We start from the raw sequence: 10432 nt of genomic DNA, 5'->3' as shown, positions 1-10432 counted from the left end.
TACGTGTGTGGCACTCTACTGGCTTCTATACTCCACAGTATACTCTAAGATTATACGCCATCAACACATGGGTTTCACTTATTGCACAACACTTTAGCAACCATGTGTTCTGACGTCACGGGAGAAGGCATTTTAATTTTAAGCGAAATGTCTACGTTGTTAGGTTAGGATAGCTAGATTTAGTTCTCTTAGCCTAAATAATAATAATTTTTCATTGTATTTATGCTAATTAAACTAAACCTAACAGACCTGACCTAACCTCGTATACATTCCTCATCTGACTTCAGAACACAAGGTAGTTAAACTGTTGTGCGACAAAGGAGACCCATCAAAACATCTATATTCTGTGGTGAATGAAGCCTTGAACACACATGACAGATACCAATTTTTTTCTGTTACCAAACTAAAGTATAGTTTCTAGTGTTCATGTACTGAGTTTCTTTTGTGACATGGCAGAATTTGAAATGAAGTTGAGCAATGACTACATTCTGACATTAGCTTTATTTACAAACGTTCAAAATACTTCTGACGTTAGGAAAAGTGTGATGAATGGAACTCTCGAGTGTACCATAATGAAGCCTTCATTCATTATACACCCTTTGCAGGTTGTAGCGGCAGCAAATAAAGCTGTGCATAATCAGCTTGACTACAAGTTAACAACCAAATCAGTTTTTACAGAAATTTTGTACAATCTGTCGTTGTCAAAAAACATAACACAGTCCCTGCTCAAGTTTGGAATCGGGGATTCAGAAAAGGAATTGTTGGTTGCAACAATTTGTAACACCAACGAAGAAAAAATGAAAGCAGTGGCTGCTCATATTGAAGGTGAACAATGTGCAATTTCACATTTGGATGATTATGCAGATAAAAAACTCGTTCAAAAGGTGTATAAAATTCAAGATTCGGAACTTTGTGTATCGTCTTTGTTAGATTCTGTTGTTAGTAGAATTGCAACTAAAGATTTTGTAGCCTACTAGATCCTGCTTGTGTTTTCCAAAGCTGGAAAGGTTCTATGATTGTCCTGTGAAGAAAATAAAGGTGATTTTTTTCAATATTTGGTAACACTTTACTATACCGGAGACGGATTTCTTCAAATTTACAGGAGAAAGTACTTATGCAAATCATTTTCTGTAGCGTTGTTGATGTTCGGGAATGTAGTTTTGATCCATTTTAATGCGAATGCATGTGGTTTTCTACGAAAATCTATTTCCGACGTGCTATTGCTGCTGCTGCCGCCATTTGCTTTCTGAAAGGCATTGAGAAAAACCGATGTTGTCCGTATATGCTAAATTGAACGAAAGGAGTGCTAATGGGACCTAACCTAACCTAGTAGGCATACCTCGTCCCCATGATGGTTCGTAGGGCTATCATGAATTTTTGGGCTAACGTCAGTGGTTTTTGGGACTACCCGTGGATGTTTTGTGGGGCTAACGTCAATGGTTTAATAATTACTCTTTATGTTAAAAATTAAACTTTTTTGGTTAAAAAATTTTGTGAAATGTTTTTAATTTTTTTTTTAATTTAGGTATTTTTCGTTAGAAATTAATTATTTCACCTAAAGAAATGTTCCGCAATGCAGAATAGTACGTTAGCAATGTAAAAAATTGCGAAATAAATCATTGATAAGTGTCTCCGGTATAGTAAAGTAGTACCCAATACTTTAACTGCCATTGAAGAACTCAATATGCTGACCAAGGCAGAAATTTATTTTATTATAAAACATAAACGGTACGGATGGGCCGATACCGATAAAGTACCGATCTAAAATTTACTGATACCTATAACCGATATTCTACCGATCCGATTTAAAATTAGAAATGGGCCTTGAAGAACCTGAAATGTTAATTGATCTACTTAATAAATGTGTGTTTCGAGGTGACCGCAGTGCAAAAGAAGTTGAATATTTAGACATTTACTTTTTTAGAAAGAAGGGCATGTAAATTATCCATAAAAATTACAACAAAATGGCAGAATTTTGCACTAAATTAAAAGGTATTTATCGATATATCAGATTGGTAAAATAATCGGTAATTTTACCGATACACCGATATGTCTATATCGGCCGGTACCGATTAATCAGTGCCATCCCTAATAAACGGTATGACTTGAGATGACCGGACCCCTCTCCGAATTTCTTCATATTTCACATACTCACTAATTGAGGCCTCCTAACCACGAATCTGAAGTTAAAATTTGTCGGTCACGTCTAGAAATTGCGAACCATTGGCGCTAGCCCCACGAACCATTGGCGCGTGGTTAGGTTAGGCAAACATAGTTAAAATTTGGTGTCGTGGTAGGATCAGGAATATATATATTTGGTTCTGAAACAAAAAAAAATTGCAAAAATTTATAGTTTCCATTCCAAAAACTAACGCCTTATTTTGCAATTTCTTGACAAATTTTAACTTCAGATTCTTGATTAGCAGGCCTCAATTAGTGAGTATGCCAAATATGAAGGAAATCGAAGAGGGGGTCCATCATCTCAAGTCGTTCCCAAGGTACAAAACAGGACGATATATATACACAAAAATACTCCCCTTCAGGTAGTATTATTTTATAATAAAATAAATTTCTGCCTTGGTCAGCATATTGAGTTTTCATATCATGGAAAGAAAGCTTAATGGTGTTAAAACTGCTATTGTAGATTAGGCACACACACGAGTTGTACTACGTAGAAATTTTTCACCGAAAAATGCAGACTCGACCAGGTCTCAAACCTGGGACCAGGCAAGATCAAAGTCTACTGTGCTTCAAAGGCAACGATTCCACACAGGTAAAACAGCGATAGTGAAAGGTGAGGCCAGGCCAGCTTGGTAGCTCAGTGGTTAGAACCCGGGTTCCAGTCCTGGTCGAGCCTGCATTTTTCGCTGAAAAATTTATACGTTTAACTGCCATGTGTATCAGATTGATTCACAAGTTGCAGATAGCATGTACAGATCTTGCACGAGTTTCTCTAGTCTGAAATAGGCATGCAATCTTGGTTTCTGAGTTTCCTCCCAGATTTGTGTTAAATAAATGTGCAAAATACAGTTGTATATAATGTAGTTGTTTACTCAGATTACGGATTAAGTTTTGAATTTCAGAATAAATATTACATGAAGATAAACTACTTTGTTACTACAGGGTGTGCATAATTCTTATACACACAGCCTAAGGAAAAATACATTTTTCAACACCATATCATACAGGCCATGTGCATTATAATTACACACATCAAAATAGCTCCGCCTCCCACAAAGATTGATTGATTTGGTGTTTGAATAACTTAGGTTTCAATTTAGTCCTCGATACTTTTCTGAAGTTTTGGGGTCCACAACATGCCACATTTTTGTGGAAAGTGTGTACTTTCAGTCAGTGGCGGTGATTGGGTTACAAGACTGGGGGGGAAAACAGTATATTCTCTTTGTAGATAAGGTTTTGCATAGTGTGGGGGCAAAATGCCGGCCCAGCTTGTCATTAATTGGCCCCAAACACTGCATGAACAATGGTTTGTGATTAAATAAATGATTAAATACTAGCTTCACCAGGTATTCTACATTTTTAGGTAAGACTCTACGTCCTTTTCCTAAGGAGTACGTGTCATATATCGTTGGAAAGCTTATTGTATAAAAAAAAGTAAAATAAAGTGCTCCCCTGTGCATAGCACAACCCCATGAAGGCGTATAGGGGGTGTGGAGGTAACGCCCCACACTTTCTTGATTCGGTCGTGAGTGGGGGTGATGTGATCAGCATCACGCCTGACCGCCTATACCCCCCAGGGTTTCCCCCAGGTACCCATGTTATTCGAAGCTGGGTGGGTGCCGGGGCCGCTTCCATTGTTAAAAAAGTTCCCGGGGATTGAACCCGGGACCTTTAGCATGGTAGTCAGATGCATTACCGACTGAGCCACCGTGGCCACTAAGGAATTCAAAAAAAAAAAATTCCAGGAAAAATTACCTGGAGGAGGAAATCGATAAAAACCGATGTTGTCCGGATATGCTTAATTGAATGTATTGAGGAAATTTTGCGATGAAGCACATATTTAGGGGTGAAATGAGTGCTAATGAAACATTACCTAACATCGTAGGCATACCTCGTCCCCGTGAATGGTTCGTGGGGCTAGCCGTGAAATGGTTAGTGGGGCTATCATGAACAGAAAGTGTAAAGAGAAAAGGTACTTACCCAAAGAGTAAGCATGGTTTTGAACGCTGTACTAAATTATTACTGGGGATAAACGTATTTTACACTATCTACAAGTTTTTGGAACCTGTTCTTTTTCATGCACCATACACACGCACAACGCACCGAGAACGCAAAGAAGCATTCACTACGCAGACACAAAGACGAGCCTCCAGTTTTGTTAACTCCCATCGGTTACCACCAAAAGGCAATATGGACATAAAGTAGAGTCTAGCCCATTTTTACAAGAAGGCTAGCCAGGTTTGGTGCTCTGGGCATTGTAATAGTGCTCTTGTATGCTTCTAGCATTACTATTTACAGATTTTCAATAGATAGATGTTAGGTTTTTTCCTTAGTGTTTCATCACCTTTCTCCATTTGCTGTTTTTTTATACATTTTCCATGCAAGAACAAATAAAAACAAAAAAAAATGACAGCTGAGACTTTTGAGTATCTTTGCTTACTAACCATAATTCTCACAAATTAATATTATCCGCGTCTTTACAATGCACAAATGAGTTTCATTGAACGTACTTGCTTCAACCATCTTGTTCAGTATTTATACCCTTTTTCCATCCTTCTGTACAACTTGCAACAATCATTACACAATTGGAACCATGATCTGGTGCTCCCACATCCTTGCAGTGTTACTATTTGTGTGTTTTGCCAGGGGTTGTTGCCTTGTTAGCAGCAGCCCATGAACAGACACTCACGCAACCTAAGTTGCATGTATACTTTTGCGCAATTTTGAAGGTACGGATAACTTTGTCTATAGTTTACACTTTTTCTCTAAATATCTTCATCGTCATTCTGTATGTGTACATCATTGTAACTTGGACAGTATAATAACATGAACACACACAAATTTGTTACACATTTTTTCATGCGAGTATAGTGTAAAATGTGAACCAATTAACTCTTTAAAATCCTAATATCATTTTAGTTGCATGAGGTGTTTGTAAAATTTATAAATTGTTTCACTGTAACTATTATATTTTCCATCAGTTTATTTTCATTTGGGAAGAAATTACACAATCCAGTTATGTGCAGTTGGGAAGTAACCCCCCCCCCCCCACACACAAATAATGTTCCCTTGTATGCAAAAAGTAACATGTTGCCTTTAGAGAATAAGATTGTTTTTCTTTTATATAAAAACTTATCAGAAATCAACAAATGTTAGCATAGTTGGTTATGTGCAAGCCAATTTCATGTTTACACAACTTGACACACTTTTCTTGCATTTTTTTTAACAAGAACTTGACATTTAAGGAAAGTGTTGTTTTTTTTTCATTAGAAATAGACATTGGATATCTAAGTAAATGTTTTCACTTTAACAGTTATAAATTTCGTTATACCTTACAAGACTTGAAAACCACTAGTAACAAGGTCTTAAAATATAAATTAAAGGTTCTGTGAATATTTCTTAAAGTTCACTGGTGGTTCATGTTACAGAACTTTAGATGCATTAAGATATTAATATACAAGGGGGTATCGTAAAGTTTTAATTATCACCATGATCTAAATGAAACAAGCTTTCTTTGAGGCTGTGGTCCTTGAGACTTCTCTACATAGTCACTGAGCAGATTGCATGCATTTCTCACCGAGTTTCTTGACCTTCCACAGCCCATCATTACAGAAGTCCTCAGATTGCTTCTGGAGAGAAGTCAAGCAACTGCGGAACCCAGCTTGCTGACACCTTAGACATGTGAAGTTCGTCATGAATAATTTTCCACACACTGCCGTAACTAAAACCAGTTGCATGCATGTTCATGTGGAGGGTTACTTGTCGGCCTTCCAGGAGGAGATCCTCCACTTTCTTCACTGTAGCCGCATCGTCCGTGAGGAACATGTGGCCACTGGAAATTCCTCTTTCACCTCTCAACAGCATCGTATAACGGGAAATCATCACAATAGACAGCCTTCATTTCATCATGAATTTGCTGGCCATTGTAACCCTTCAAATGCAGGAACTTCATCATTCTGCGAGCATCGCTCTTCATCTTGCAGTTTAACGACTTCTACCGCCACTTGTCAAAATGTAAACAATATACTAAGAACATTTTTACACTACCATGCTCACAAGGACCAGTGATTACAATGGCGAAATTTCATTCACATGGCTCAATAACTTGATCATGATAAAAATTTACGATACCCTCTCGTACATACGAAACAAACTAGTTCCGATGCGGATGGTGAGAGTAGACACTGAAATAAATCGAACAAAATAAACATGTGCGAGGATACTAGAGCATGTTCTTTTGTATATTAATTTACTTGTGGTGGTAAATTATTGTGTGTAATGTCCATGATTAATTCATTTCTTGTGGGCCTGACTAATTCTAGCATCACTTTTCCTGTTTTAATTTCAATTCATGACCCCTTACACTGCAGAAAACAGACTGATTGAACATTGCAATAAACAATGTGCTTCGTGTGGCAGAGATTGTGTGGAGCCATACATCCATGGAAGTGTGCCAGGCATGGGGATAATTATACATACCCCACCACACATGCACACAAGTCAAATTTTATCGAAAGGAACCATAGACTAGGAAGTGTCCGAACAGGCCTATGAAGGAAGACCAAAGGATGTTCAAACTGGTGACCACCATTCCATATTCAAGGAAACTGGTGTATACTCCCAAATACTGCAAGCATCTCCTGAACCACGTCATATGCCGCCAAACAAAGAATCAAGAGGCATTATATCAGGGGAATGGGCTGGCCATCCATTCAAATCCCTATATCTTATCAATCACTGGGAGTATGCATGTATAATGTGTCCGAAAAGTCCCCATGCCGCAAGATCATATTACATTGTAACATAATGTAAATAAATAAATATGTACTGTCTTTCGTGCACCCGTACACACATCACCAGCTGTTCCTCAGCAATGTAACTCTCTGCCCACATCAGCCATGGTGCAATAACTGACATACATCGTGCAAGCGTTCCATGCAACAATTGAATAGTGGCAGATTTTCAACACTGTTCCAACAGGATACATGCAAATAGGGGTACAGGGACTTCTCAGACATACTGTACTTGCTTATGCACAAGTATCAGCTTTGGGAAAAATGTGTTGCAAAACTCTCGAGAGCTCTGGAGCCTGTGTGAAGCCGAGTCTGATTATACCAAGTTTCAGTGCAGAGGCTATGAAAACCATGGGGAACCAAATACTGTTAAAAAAAAAAAAAAAAGTTCAGGGAAAGGAGAGAAAAGGAAGGGAATTATTTCCTCTTCTTCTCCTTCTCTTCTTCTTCTAGTCTCTCTCTCTCTCTCTTCTGGCATCGGGGTGCTCCCCCCCCCCCCCCCGTGTGTGTGTGCTATCCTTCTCTCTTCCTTTCTCTCTCTCTCTCAAGGAAAAAGGAAAGAACCCCTCTCTCCCCCTTCCCTCTCTCTCTCTCTCTCTCTAAGCAGAGAGAAAGAAAGAGAAAGATCCCCCCTCTCTCTCTCTCTCTCTCTCCTCTCTCTCTCTAGAGATTCGACATCCATGGGATTGTGTATGTTAATTGGATACCCGAAGGTCAAACTGCCAATCAACATTATTACATTACTGTGCTGACGACACTTCGTGAGCGAGTAAGATGACGACCTGATTTGTGGAAAAGCAAGTCATGGATTTTCATCAGGACAATGTTCCTGCCACACGGCATTGTCAGTCAAGGCTTTTTTGGCCAAGAATGGGATCCCAGTGTTAGAACATCCACCTTATTTGCCGGATCTCACTCCGTGCGACTTTTTTTTTTATTCCCAAACATCAAATCAGCAGTGAAAGGAACCAGATTTACGACCATAGAATCTGTGAAAACAAAAGCGACGGAGGCCATGAACAAGGTTTCAGAAAATGATTTCCAGCACTGCTACCAGCAATGGAAGATTCGTATGGAATGGTGTATCGATAGTGCAGGGGAGTACTTTGAAGGGGATAATGTTCGTATTGTACAAAATAACCAATAAAAGATTTTGTAGGAACAGTCAGTTTTTTTTTCTAGCCACACCTTGTGTATATATATTTATGTACCTAACAAAACTAGTGTTTGATATTCTTATTGCATGTAAATCTAAACTTTTAACCATCCGTATGTTGTTTCTGCATTTTAATGGCTTGGTCTTCCATGAAATCAGAACCGAGGTTGAATAAATTTAGCTGATGTGGTGTACAAGTCTAACTTATTTACGATTTTCTTTTGATGTGAGAAAAAGTGCTACAATAAGCATGGAGTTCTAATGTGGTATATTTGCAGAAATTACTACAGGCATACCACCCACTTTTCTATTAACCTATGGTGCATTGAAGTGTTTGTGCCATGAGCAGCCAAATCTGCACAAAATAAATTTTACCCAGATACTCAACATAGTTGTTGGTTTTGAAACAAAATTATATAAATTTTGATTATTTTTTTTACCATCTCTGATTTGTGAGCTGTGCATGGCTGGACTCTCATTGAATTTCTTGAGAAGCTACATACCAAGAAGTTAATTATAAAATTCAAATCCTAAAATGATTGGAGAGGTTGCTTTGGGTTAAATGTATCTCCAAAATCGGTTAATTTAAAAAGTGTTGCCAATTTTGTTTATACGAGAGAGCAGTTTTTATCAGTTCATTGTGCTATCATGTTTTCCACTCCAACAGCCACAGTAGCTGCAACAGGGAGAGAAGATTTAAGAGTGAATTTGGTGGGTAATAACATGGCTGAGAAAATGGGTAAACTCAAAACATAAATCATGGTTTGCTCCCTTGTGGCACCGTACCTACTAAGCTATTACAAATATTCCAGCAACAGCATCTAAGTCACACAAGGATCTCCTATATGCTCTGGAAATATTTTTAAACTGATTTAGTTGATTTTGCCATCTTTCTGGTAGCTTCGTCAGGTCAACATAGTCAGTGAAATTGATAGTGACCAAAAAACTATGTGCAAAAATGTGCTGAAAGTTGTTTAGAATGAACTACCTCTATCCACGTAACCACCAAACGGATATCTTTAGATGCAATGTAAACAGACTTAATTTGTCAGAAAATTTTCTGTATATTATTGTTATTTAAAAAAGAAACATGTTGCTGAGACAGTCCAATAGAACGTTACGTTGTTGGTACAATTATTAATTATTGCTTATTTAATATTTTTTGAATATAAATTCAAATATTTTTTACATATAAATTCAATTTGAAATATGTGTATTATTTAACTTAAGGCAAGCAACCTAACCACGCTAACTGAGCTTTGGAAGTGTTAGTTAGATAGGTCTACATTCTGACTTGGAACACTAATGGTGCTATGTAACCAGAGGCATGTTACCGCAGGTAACAACAAAATATAAAGAATTGAAGAACCTGTCTTAAAATATTATTACATACATAAACAATTGTTGTATAGTAAATATTGCAGACTGACATTTTTTCTGGCACCGGGAAAAGCAAAGAGGAGGACTGTTCCGGTACCCTCCTCAGGCAACATGAGGAAAGGGCCCTGAGCCCATGCAAGAAAGACTTTGCGTCGCTTCAAAGACTGTTACTGTGGGAGGAGGAGGCAGGTTATTGCCATGCCTGTTTAGCCGCCACAGTTGCCGATGATCCTTACCGGATACAGATCAGTGTTGCCATATTCAATTGACAGAAAAAAGCTAAGTTGCCTAATTGGGTCTATCTTACTCTGAAGGTGTCCACTTACACTGGGGAAAAGCAAACTACCAAGTGATATTTTGTATTTACACTAAATATCAGCGATTACGAAAGTCCTCTTTGTCCTCCTTCGACATCATGGGCGAGAAGGAGAGGAGAGGGATGGGGATGGTCAAGGGGTCCGCTGTCCTAAAAATGTCAACCTAAAATTATATATTTCACACATATATTATTATTTTGGTTACAGGAATTTGTGATAATTGTTCAAAGGGCCGATTGAGATTGACATACGATGTCGCAGGAATGCGATAATTTCGGATGGAAGCAATGTTTTTGGGTGAAAACATTACTTAGAAGCATAATTTCCTCGATTGTTATCTTAGCTCGTTCTGAAGTGTCAGGTGTCGCAGGTTCGAATCCTCTGCAAGAAATGGTTATTTCAATGTTTGTTGTTATTCTTTTACTTACATAATTATAAAAATTAATAATTACATACACAAAATAATAATTTTATTTCAATAATTCACCATGCATCCTCATAGTCACGATTACGATTATCCTATAAAGCGAAAGCCTTAAAGGTAGCAAGGAATAAAATATACGAAATAGTAGTGGTGTCAGAAATGAGATTTCTGTGGATTTAGC

At 37.9% G+C, this 10432-nt stretch overlaps 1 pseudogene across 1 annotated transcript; it reads left to right on the top strand.

Annotated features, from left to right (window-relative positions):
- Window positions 1-358: 358 nt before the first annotated feature.
- Window positions 359-5913, top strand: LOC145978428 (EKC/KEOPS complex subunit Tprkb pseudogene; annotated as a pseudogene). Its single transcript, XR_014440690.1, has 2 exons — window positions 359-1038; window positions 5781-5913. The product of XR_014440690.1 is annotated as an EKC/KEOPS complex subunit Tprkb pseudogene (transcript).
- Window positions 5914-10432: the final 4519 nt, after the last annotated feature.

The sequence above is a fragment of the Lepisma saccharinum genome, chromosome 24 (genome assembly GCF_977018435.1).
Source record: "Lepisma saccharinum chromosome 24, izLepSacc3.1, whole genome shotgun sequence".
Taxonomy (NCBI): domain Eukaryota; kingdom Metazoa; phylum Arthropoda; class Insecta; order Zygentoma; family Lepismatidae; genus Lepisma; species Lepisma saccharinum.
The sequence above is the reverse complement of the archived record's forward strand: the minus strand, read 5'-3'. Positions and strand labels throughout refer to the sequence as shown.